A 9,870-nucleotide genomic window follows, 5' to 3' on the forward strand; every position below is an offset into this window, starting at 1 on the left:
GGCTATTCTTAGTGCTGCTATATGCATTAACATATAAACTGGGCCTGCAAACACCAATTATTATATGACGTCTTTAACCATTTTTTGAATTTTGTTCAAAATACCTAGTTGTTAGTGGGCATAAAGCTTCATTATATGGTAGTTTCAGATTAAACCAATAGTACCTGACAAAGAAAACTAAATTACTGATTCTGCTTGGCCACTGGAGGGAAGACCAGACTAGAGAATGACATGGGGACCAATTTTTCCTCATCCCCCCTGTAAGCCTTAACCACACAAGCCTCGAACACTTATGATTTTTAAGTGTTTGAGGCTTGTGCAAATGAGGACACAGCTGGCAGGAAAAGAACTTGCTGGGACGGAACGGGAAAGTGAGTTCCTGCGGGGACAGGGAAAAATTTGTCCTCGGGTCATTCTCTAGACCAGACCAGCTCATTCTCCATTTTCTCATTGACACCACATGGTCAAATCTTCCCGTGGTACATTCAACAGCATAGAGCAGAGAATAAACCTATTAATTCATGTAAGTTTTTCTGACTGATGCTGAAATTGTTTGCTTTCAAAAGAAGAACTCAATTCATTTCAGGTTCTGGGGCATAAAAAGCTTTGACTCTAGGATAGAATAATTATGTAAAGAGGCACATCTACAAACCTGGACCTTAAATATACTGCATTGAAAAATGTTCCTAGGATATAGTGAAAACAATCTCAGTTCACTTGGCTTATAGCACAAATTAGAATAACTAATGCACCAATAAAACCGAATGCAGATCATGTCTCCTATCACTTCCTATATCCTTGCTGTCCTTTTCACTCTCTCTCTCTCTCTCTCTGCAGTGGCAAACAACTATTACTACAGCAAATTCTTCAAATCATGCACAGAAGTAAAAGTAGATCTAACTAAGTCATTTACATCATGCAAATTCCATCGTCATCCTCACACAGTGCTGCCAGAATCTGGTGATTCTGAACTATGCACCATAGGGTCCTAATGCTCCTAAAGATAACAGTGCTCTGTAGAGTCCCTGAGACCATGCTGTAGCTTTCTCCTAGAACAATTGAAAGAAAAAAAATGAACTTGTACTTTAGCCATTAAATGCAATCAGCATCACATTCACACATCCAGACTTCAATGTAAGCACTTGTCCAAAACTTCCAGTCACGATCACACCACACAGTTACGTTAAAAACACTAGATGCAAACTGACATCCAAGTCGAAAATATTTACAAAAGTGTTTTTCTATTGTTTCAGCACCTCAAGTTTATATTGTATATATCATTATAATGAAAGGGGACAACGTTAAAACAGACTGATCTACGACAGTGATTTGGTTATCAGTACTTCAGATTACAGAAGCTTTTCAATTACCATCTAGGTGGTGTCTTGGAAACACCACATTAAGAAAATGCATTCAGCCTGACCTGCAGTTGCTAATGATGTCAAGGAGCACTCGGATGGGTCTCTCAAGACCAGACAGGTCCATAGTACAGCCAGAGTATATTACATCTGTGGCCTTACAGCCCTACTCAAAGCTATTGATACAACTGGAGATGAAAACAGGACTGGTCACCCTGAGGCAATTCTATAGGTAGGGCACCAAGAACCTGTTTAAATGTCCAGATCTTTACACTGTTAGAAAACAGACATGTGTTTAAGAGCCACAACTCCATGACCTGGCACCTACATGCTCAGAAGCTGTGCAAAACATGGGCTGGTGCATCGATTAGACTTGGGCACACATTTTAGTAATGGCGCAAGCACCATGGCTTGTACGAGTGCTTACACCTAAAATATAGGCCTTTTTTTGACCTGTTACACTAATGATCTATAAAGGAATGTAAGTGCTGCTCTTCCTTTATAGAATAGGGTCCAAATGAGCGCTATTCTGTAAGGGCGTGCATAGAGGCAAGCATGACCTATACAGTAGAGTAAGTAATGCTCATTCTTGCCATGTTTAGATGCCTGCAGTTATGCCAGGGACCAATTTGTCCCTGCAGGAACTCAATTTCCCCATCCTGTCCCCGCAAGTTTTGTTGCTGGACCTGTCCCATTCCTGACTTAACTGCACAAGCTTCGAACATTTACAATTTTAAAGTGATTGAGGCTTGTGCAGATGAGGACAGAGCTTGCAGGGATGGGGCAGAGACAGGAAAAGAACTCACGAGGCTGGGATGGGTAAAAATGTGTCCCCATGTCATTCTCTAATACCAGGTCTATGGTTATACTAGTATTCTAATATGGAGTCTGGGCCCAAGATTGCCAGTATAGAATAGTCTCCAATCAAGATGCCCACTTCTAGACTTGTGCCCTACAAGCTTCTGTACAATAGGATTATGATAGTCTGGTGCATAGTGGAAATGAAGGATTTCTCCGTCATGATGTGCGACAACTGGAGACCACACTAGACTGAGGTGCATTGGTTATGAACCAGGAAAAAGTGAGACGGTTTTCCAAGATGCACAAATGGCATTAATCATGTTGAGACTTTAAAAATAAAAAAGAATCCCAAACACATAAATTATTACTTTTTTTGTCAAGGCAAACATTGCTTTCCACATCACGTCATGGACAATTGTGTATCTTAACATCAAATGCCGTCATTGTGATCTATAACAAAGGATATGAAAACAGATATACAGAAAGTGCAAAGAAAGAAAAGTTAGCTCCTCTTTCTTTAATTAAGAAGCATTATGTTTAAAGTAGCTGTAGCCAAGCGTTTTATTAAGTTCAGCTAGTACAACAAGCCTTTAACCCTTTTTAAAATGTTATTGTTCAATAAGTGAGGGTTTTTTTTTTTAACAGTTTATAAAAAGATCTCAGCCACCCTGTGGTTTCAGATAGAAGGTGTTGACTGTGCTGTTCAATGCCAAGTCCCTATGATCTATGCTAAGTGGGAGCATGGAACGAGCTGGATGGCTTGACTACAGAACAAAAAAAAAAGGAAGGGGGATGCCACATCCAAACACCCCCGTCCCCACACACACACAAAAAAAGTTAAGGCTGTTGGGAACCTATTACAGTACAAAAAAGTCAGGTGAATTTGTGACGCCAAGGCCTGCATTTGCTGTATACTGCGCATTATTTCAGAAGGATCCCTAGGAGGTTAAGAAAAAAGTGCCACACCTTCATATTAACCATTTAAATTGGATTCCACTGGTGCAACCATTTGGCAAAGGTGTCAAATTACATCACATACACACTAATTAATTCATGAGGGCAGAAATGTCACAAGTGGCTGCCTGGACCAGTCAGATTTCAGCCCATATATGAGATCATTTCTGACAAAGAATGATGAAAGCAGATGTGTGACTGCACAAATCGTTGATGCACCACCTGGAGCAAAAGACAGAGGGAGACAAAGAGCTTCGTTGTAGGCTGCCTTGTTATTTTAATTGCCAAAATCCCACAGTGCCTTGGACCTAGTGATGCAAGAAGACCAGAAATGTTCCACAACTGGCTTCAACGCTATGTTTATGCATTAAAAAGACTATTTTGTGTCCACGGGTAGACAGCGATGAGAGAGAAACAGCAGAATGGCCAAATGACATCAAATGCTCATTTGCTTTAATTACATTAGATTACAAGACATGTTGACGCGATACTGCTTTCTAGACCCCTTGGAAGTATATTTGCATTCTCAAACTTCACTGTCTGATCCATTAAAACATGGCCTTTTAGACCATCCACTATGAAAATGAGATGCACAGTATATAAATATCCTACAGCTGCAACAACAGTGACCGTTTCTGGTCAACACAATTCCTCACCAAAGCAAAACATGATTTCAAGATGGCTGTAGTGTCACATGTTGCGCGAGGACCTGGCGTTCCTGCTTCCTGGAGCCTCCCCTCAACCTAACAAGATGTGGTAGACTCCGAAGCACAAAACACACAGCAGATTGCTTCCCCATCTGTAATGGTGGATCAGCCCCAGCCACGCCGGTAGAGAAGAAAGAAGAGGTGCAGTAGTGAACCAGAATGAGCCAAATGGGAGGTTTTTTTCAGCATCTGGAAGACCATAGATCTCATTCGTTAACTCCCTCCCCCCAAAAGGTATAAAATGAGACACTTTGTAAAATTAGGTCTTTAATTAGCCGACAAAAATAAAAATATTACGAGTACTATAAAATTTTTCAGGCAGAAGTGCTGGTTTAGAAGGTTTTATATACATACATACATACATCAGGGGTGTAAACTCAGTCTCATTAAGGGACCGAAATCCAAAACACAGGCTAAGTCGTGGACCAGACCCTGCCCCCACAATAGTACTAATTGTAACACCATTTTTCCATTCATTTCTCATATATATATATATATACATACAATATAATCTTATTAACAACACATAATGGTTAACCACAAAATTAAACTACACAAAGCACACTGTATGCTTCTCAACATTTATTCCTACCAGAACACCTGGCCTTGGTCACACATGCAGAACACAGATAACCCCCTATGTAAATACAGGACCAGAAGTACTAATATATACAAACGAAGCTCTAAGATTCAAGACTACATGCAGTGCAACCCCAAAGAAAAAGAAACAAATGCATTTCTTCCTGAACAGTGCAAAATACAGACAGCAGAAGTTAATTCTCAAAACTGACACAATTCAATCACTAAATTTAAAAATAAAATCATTCCCCCTACCTTTATCATTTCCCTCCTTCCATGCTGTGCCTCAACTAGATGCCTCCCTCAACTAGGTACCTTCTGGCCGGCTCCCGTCTGGCCGTTTTATGCAGCATTTTCATTGCCGCCCCCGGTATTATCTTCTGGCTGGCTCCCTCCTCACTGCCGCAGTGCACAAAGACACAGGCGGCTCCTCGTGCGTCCAATGCCTCATCCAACATTTCCTTTGATGTTACAATGTCAGAGAGAAGGCTTCAGGTGCAGGCGTAGGCCAGAAGATAACACCGGGTACAGCAATGAAAACACCGCATCACATCGCAGGCCACATAAAATGGCCAGGCGGGCCGGATTTAGTCTACGGGCCTCATACATATATACACACAGCTCCTTGGGATTCTTTAGCCACTCTAGGAATACAGCTTGGTCACACTGCTAACTCTCTGGAACACCCTACCTAATCATCTTAGACAAGAAGAGTGCTTATCAAAATTTGGGGGGGAACAAAATGTAATTAATGTCCCTCCTTCCCTTCTGTAGCAACAGATCGGAGAAGGTTATCATGCCGCTGTACCGGGCCATGGTGCACCCTCACCTGGAGTACTGCGTCCAGCACTGGTCGCCGTACATGAAGAAGGACACAGTACTACTCGAAAGGGTTCAGAGAAGAGCGACAAATAGTTAAGGGGCTGGAGGAGTTGCCGTACAGCGAGAGATTGGAGAAACTGGGCCTCTTCTCCCTTGAAAAGAGGAGACTGAGAGGGGACATGATCGAAACATTCAAGATAATGAAGGGAATAGACTTAGTAGATAAAGACAGGTTGTTCACCCTCTCCAAGGTAGGGAGAACGAGAGGGCACTCTCTAAAGTTAAAAGGGGATGGATTCCTTACAAACGTAAGGAAGTTCTTCACCCAGAGAGTGGTGGAAAATTGGAACGCTCTTCCGGAGGCTGTTATAGGGGAAAACACCCTCCAGGGATTCAAGATAAAGTTAGACAAGTTCCTGCTAGACCAGAACGTACACAGGTAAGGCTGGACTCATTTAGAGCACAGGTCTTTGACCTGGGGGCCGCCGCGTGAGTGGACTGCTGGGTAGGATGGACCACTGGTCTGACCCAGCAGCAGCAATTTTTATGTTAATTTATATTTGTCTTTGTCCATTACCATTTTTAACTTATATTTCTTTTAGCTCTGTATTTACACCGCTTAGACTTATAGATAGGCGGTATATCAAATTAAAAATAAACTTGAAACGAAAAACCTAAAAGAAACCCCCCCATCTTAAAAGCCAAACAGCAAGTAGCAGCTGGTTGTAAGGTTCTGCCTCAAAGTGGTTTATTTATTTATAGGATTTATATCCTGCACTGTCAATTTCTAGGTGAATTCTAAAATAAATCTGTCCTGGCAGGCTCATAATTTAACTGTTCCTGGGACAGTGGTGAGCTACGTGACCTGCCCAGAGTCACAAGAAGCAGGCTGGGATTGAACTCGCAACCGCAGGGTGCTGAGGCAGCAGCTCTAATCACTAGGGCACAGCCCCCTCCCGCGAAGGCATTAGAGGATATTTAGCCAGATTCCTCTTCCCCAAACATCCCCCTATCTTATCTCAAGCAGTTGGACCCTTCCCCAGCAGCCTATTTGTGAACCTTGGCCTCAGATTCAAAGTTATTCTAAAGCATGCACCAATATATACAGTTCCTAGACGCTTTATCATAAGTTAGTATAATATATCTTATTTTGGATGTATCCACTGATCCCACTTTTGATTGCCAGGCCACATACAATATTCTATACTTGCACTGATAAGAATCATCACCCACAGTCTACGAGTCATCTAACACAGAGCATGGAATGTTTTCACCAGGTTGCTTAATTAACAATTAGAAACCAGCCATAGATGTTGGCCAACACAGTAGGTATGAACAAAGGCTCCGTCTTCCAAACCAAGCATGATGGGAAAGTAAAGCTGCTTTGTCAGGGATGCCGCGTTATCTGGCAATTACCAGCCGAGTTTCTGAGGATGCCAAGAACAGCCAACAGGAACCCAATAGCAATGAAAGTCAGAGTTCAGCAAACACAGACCGAAAGCCTTGGGGGAGGGAGAAGCTACACTCATTTTTCCCCTACAGGTAATAAACCTTTCAAAGTTTGCAGCAAGGCTTAGCATCTCCTGAAGGCCCCTAATATTCATCCTTCAGCTTCCTTCCTTGTTTTCGCTCTCTTTTTTCCTTCAGTCATCTTCTCGCTCTCCCTTTTTTCCTGCTACACTTTCCGTCCATCATCATCTTCAACATACTTTGCCAACTTATTTTTTTTTAAAAAAGCCCCACAGTTTTCTCTTTATTCGTTTCTCAGAGAGAATGCTCCGACCTAAAACAAATTGTCAAATCAAATATGTTTACTCTATGGATAAGCACTCCTTCCCCTCTAAGCCAATGTCCTTTGCTATTTGGATACTAGAACTCATGAAGTCCTTGTTCCCTGCTCATATGTAAGGAAACGCAAGACAAGGACCAAGTTTTCAGCCCAACGCAAGTATGAATCGGGCCAGGCCAATTTTTCAGCCTATCGCTTGTACAGTCATTCCGTTGGCCCTAGAGAATTGAAACTGAAAAATCTTCAGAGGCACTAGAATGCTAACCTCAACCCAAAACTACCCCTCCCTGGACACAGTGATGAAGTTTGCTCATTTGGGTGGGGGAGGGGGTGCCTAAAACAAGCAAAAGCAGGATCAGCTCAGCCTGGCTTTGGTAACCAGATGGTACCTGTGCTGCTGGGTGCATTCAGTCAGGAGATGGGTAGGTTGTGCGCTGAGTAATTCTATAATTATTGATATACATGCAGTATCCGGAAAGTGTGGGGGCATTTTCAAGTTGTACAGACAGACAACGGCCCTGCGTACGCTCACTGTGAAAACAACCACAGGGGCAAATTACATGTAGCCTCCCTTAAGTTAGAATTTAGTTTACTGGTTCTTTTTTGGGGGGGAGGGGGAGTAAATATCATTATTGAACAAACCAAATCGCACACAAACAGGAAGGGATGTAGAAATTTATGATTAGAGCAGTCGGCTAAGAACCAGGGAAGCCAGGAGTCAAACCCCACCACTGTTTCTTGTCATCTTGGCCAAGTCATTTAACAGATTGTAAGCTTTCTGGGGAAGGGGAAATATAGGGAGTATTTAAATGTAATTTGCCTTGAGTTACGAATGAAAAGACATGAGCTAGATTCAAATCCTCCTCCCAAACCTAATGACAACCAAAGTTATCCACTCCCAATGCAGCTAAATGTAAATACACTACACACGTATTTTCATCCCGTCAAAAGCTGTCAACTTCTCCAAACTGCAGCTTAACAAGAGTAAGATGCTTTGAAAACTGGCTTTTCTTCTCTCTATCCATAACCTACTTGAGTTTTAGAGGGAGTTCCAATGCTGGATCTCTCTCAGGTCCCACAGAACAGCTTTTTGAGAGGACAGTTAAGTCAGGAAACCTGCAGGTCTACATTGCGATCTAATGACAAAGCTGCAATCGAAGTTTCTACCGTGGGCCAGCGAGGAAAATAGAATTCCTATGAGCGTCGGAACATTTGCCTCTGTCCCACAGCCAAATTCTCTATCACAGCTTACAAGAGCTTCCCAAAAAACGATGATTCTAGCACCTAAAGAACCTGGGTGAGTGGCTGATTTTTATTTCTTTGTTTTATTACCCTCTAGGCTGTTTCCATGACCAAGTCTGTGATGTGATTCCAACTTGGGTACCATGATGCGAGGCAAAGGGGAGCCTGAAGGAGTTATCATGATCCCGCCTTCCTTTCCCAATCCAGATTAGAACTCAGCAGGGTGTGATAAGAGGAAGGACCATAGAACTAGTTCCCAGGGCGGAAAAAGCAGAATGACCCCAGTAAAAGCTGCAGTGTGAAGTCAAAGCTGGGAGTCCCCGCCATGTAGGTGCAGTGAGCTAGATCACGGGAGAAATCCCTACAAGCACAAGACAGGACCAATCCCCTTCACCACACATGACCTTTAACCTTCCTTCCATTCTTCATATTCAAATGCATGTTTTTCAGTTAATCAGTGCTAAGATCTGTGTTTATTCCAATTACCTAAACCTTCCTGTAGAAAGTGCTGGAAACAAAGTGCAGATACTCATTCCGGCGCACAGAGGAGACCCGAGACTGGCAGCAATAGTGGACTGTACCAGCAGAGGGGATTGAAACCACCTACAAAACAGTCTTTCAACCTGATGTAGAGGTCATTGACGATAGGATAAAGGCACCAACTTTATACCTCAAACCAAAGATCTAAATCCTTCAAAAACCAAAAAGTTATACCCCCATAGCTCTGGATGCTCAAGTTATTTTACCAGAGACGGCAACACTGCTACTCGAAAAAACTGAAACCAAACACCTTGCAATTTGCAGAATTTTGTTTGGTGACAAGAAAGGGGAGAGGGAGTGCTATAGAGAGCGACCAAATCAAAGTGTGGAGCTCTTCACCATAATTTGATTTATTTAGACTGCTTTCCTGCTTATTACTTTTCATTGGGTCCCCCCCCCCCCAAAGCATGTTTTTTGCTTTAATAAAATAGATCAACCTTGTAAACCAGCTCTGACACTCTGTATACTCATAGTGACTACAGGACAGTCTCAAACAGGAACCTCTACCAGTCATATAAATATGTTCTTACAACAACAAAACCCAGAAAACACCTTCAAGAATAAATAAATTATTAAAAATAAAAATACTTTTCCAGCTAAACAAACAATAAATGCAATCTTAGTGCCTCCACCACCCATTCCAAAAAAAAAAAAAGGTTTAGTACAATACTGGCACCTCTATCTTTGCTCTGGAGTAGAAAGGGCTGAAGCCTGGGTAGAGAATGACATGGGGACAAATTTTTCTCCATCCCTGCAGAAACTCAAACTTACTCATCCCGTTCCTGCAAGTTTTGTCGCCGTCACTGCCCCATTCCTGTAAGCTCTGCCTTAACTGCACAAGCCTTAAACACTTATGATTTTAAAATGTTTGAGGCTTGTGCAGATGAGGATGAAGCTTGCAGGAATGGGGCAGAGGCAGGAAAAGAACTCGCGGGGACGGGACGGGAAAATGAGTTCCCACAGGGACGGGGAAAAATCTGTCCCTGTGTCATTCTCTAAGCCTGGGGAAAGCATTACAAATCTCTCTGCTGCCCGCCATGGCCATTCTTATAGAAAACAAATGCTTTAAGAAAGAATA

Source organism: Geotrypetes seraphini, chromosome 11, assembly GCF_902459505.1.
Source record: "Geotrypetes seraphini chromosome 11, aGeoSer1.1, whole genome shotgun sequence".
Classification (NCBI taxonomy): domain Eukaryota; kingdom Metazoa; phylum Chordata; class Amphibia; order Gymnophiona; family Dermophiidae; genus Geotrypetes; species Geotrypetes seraphini.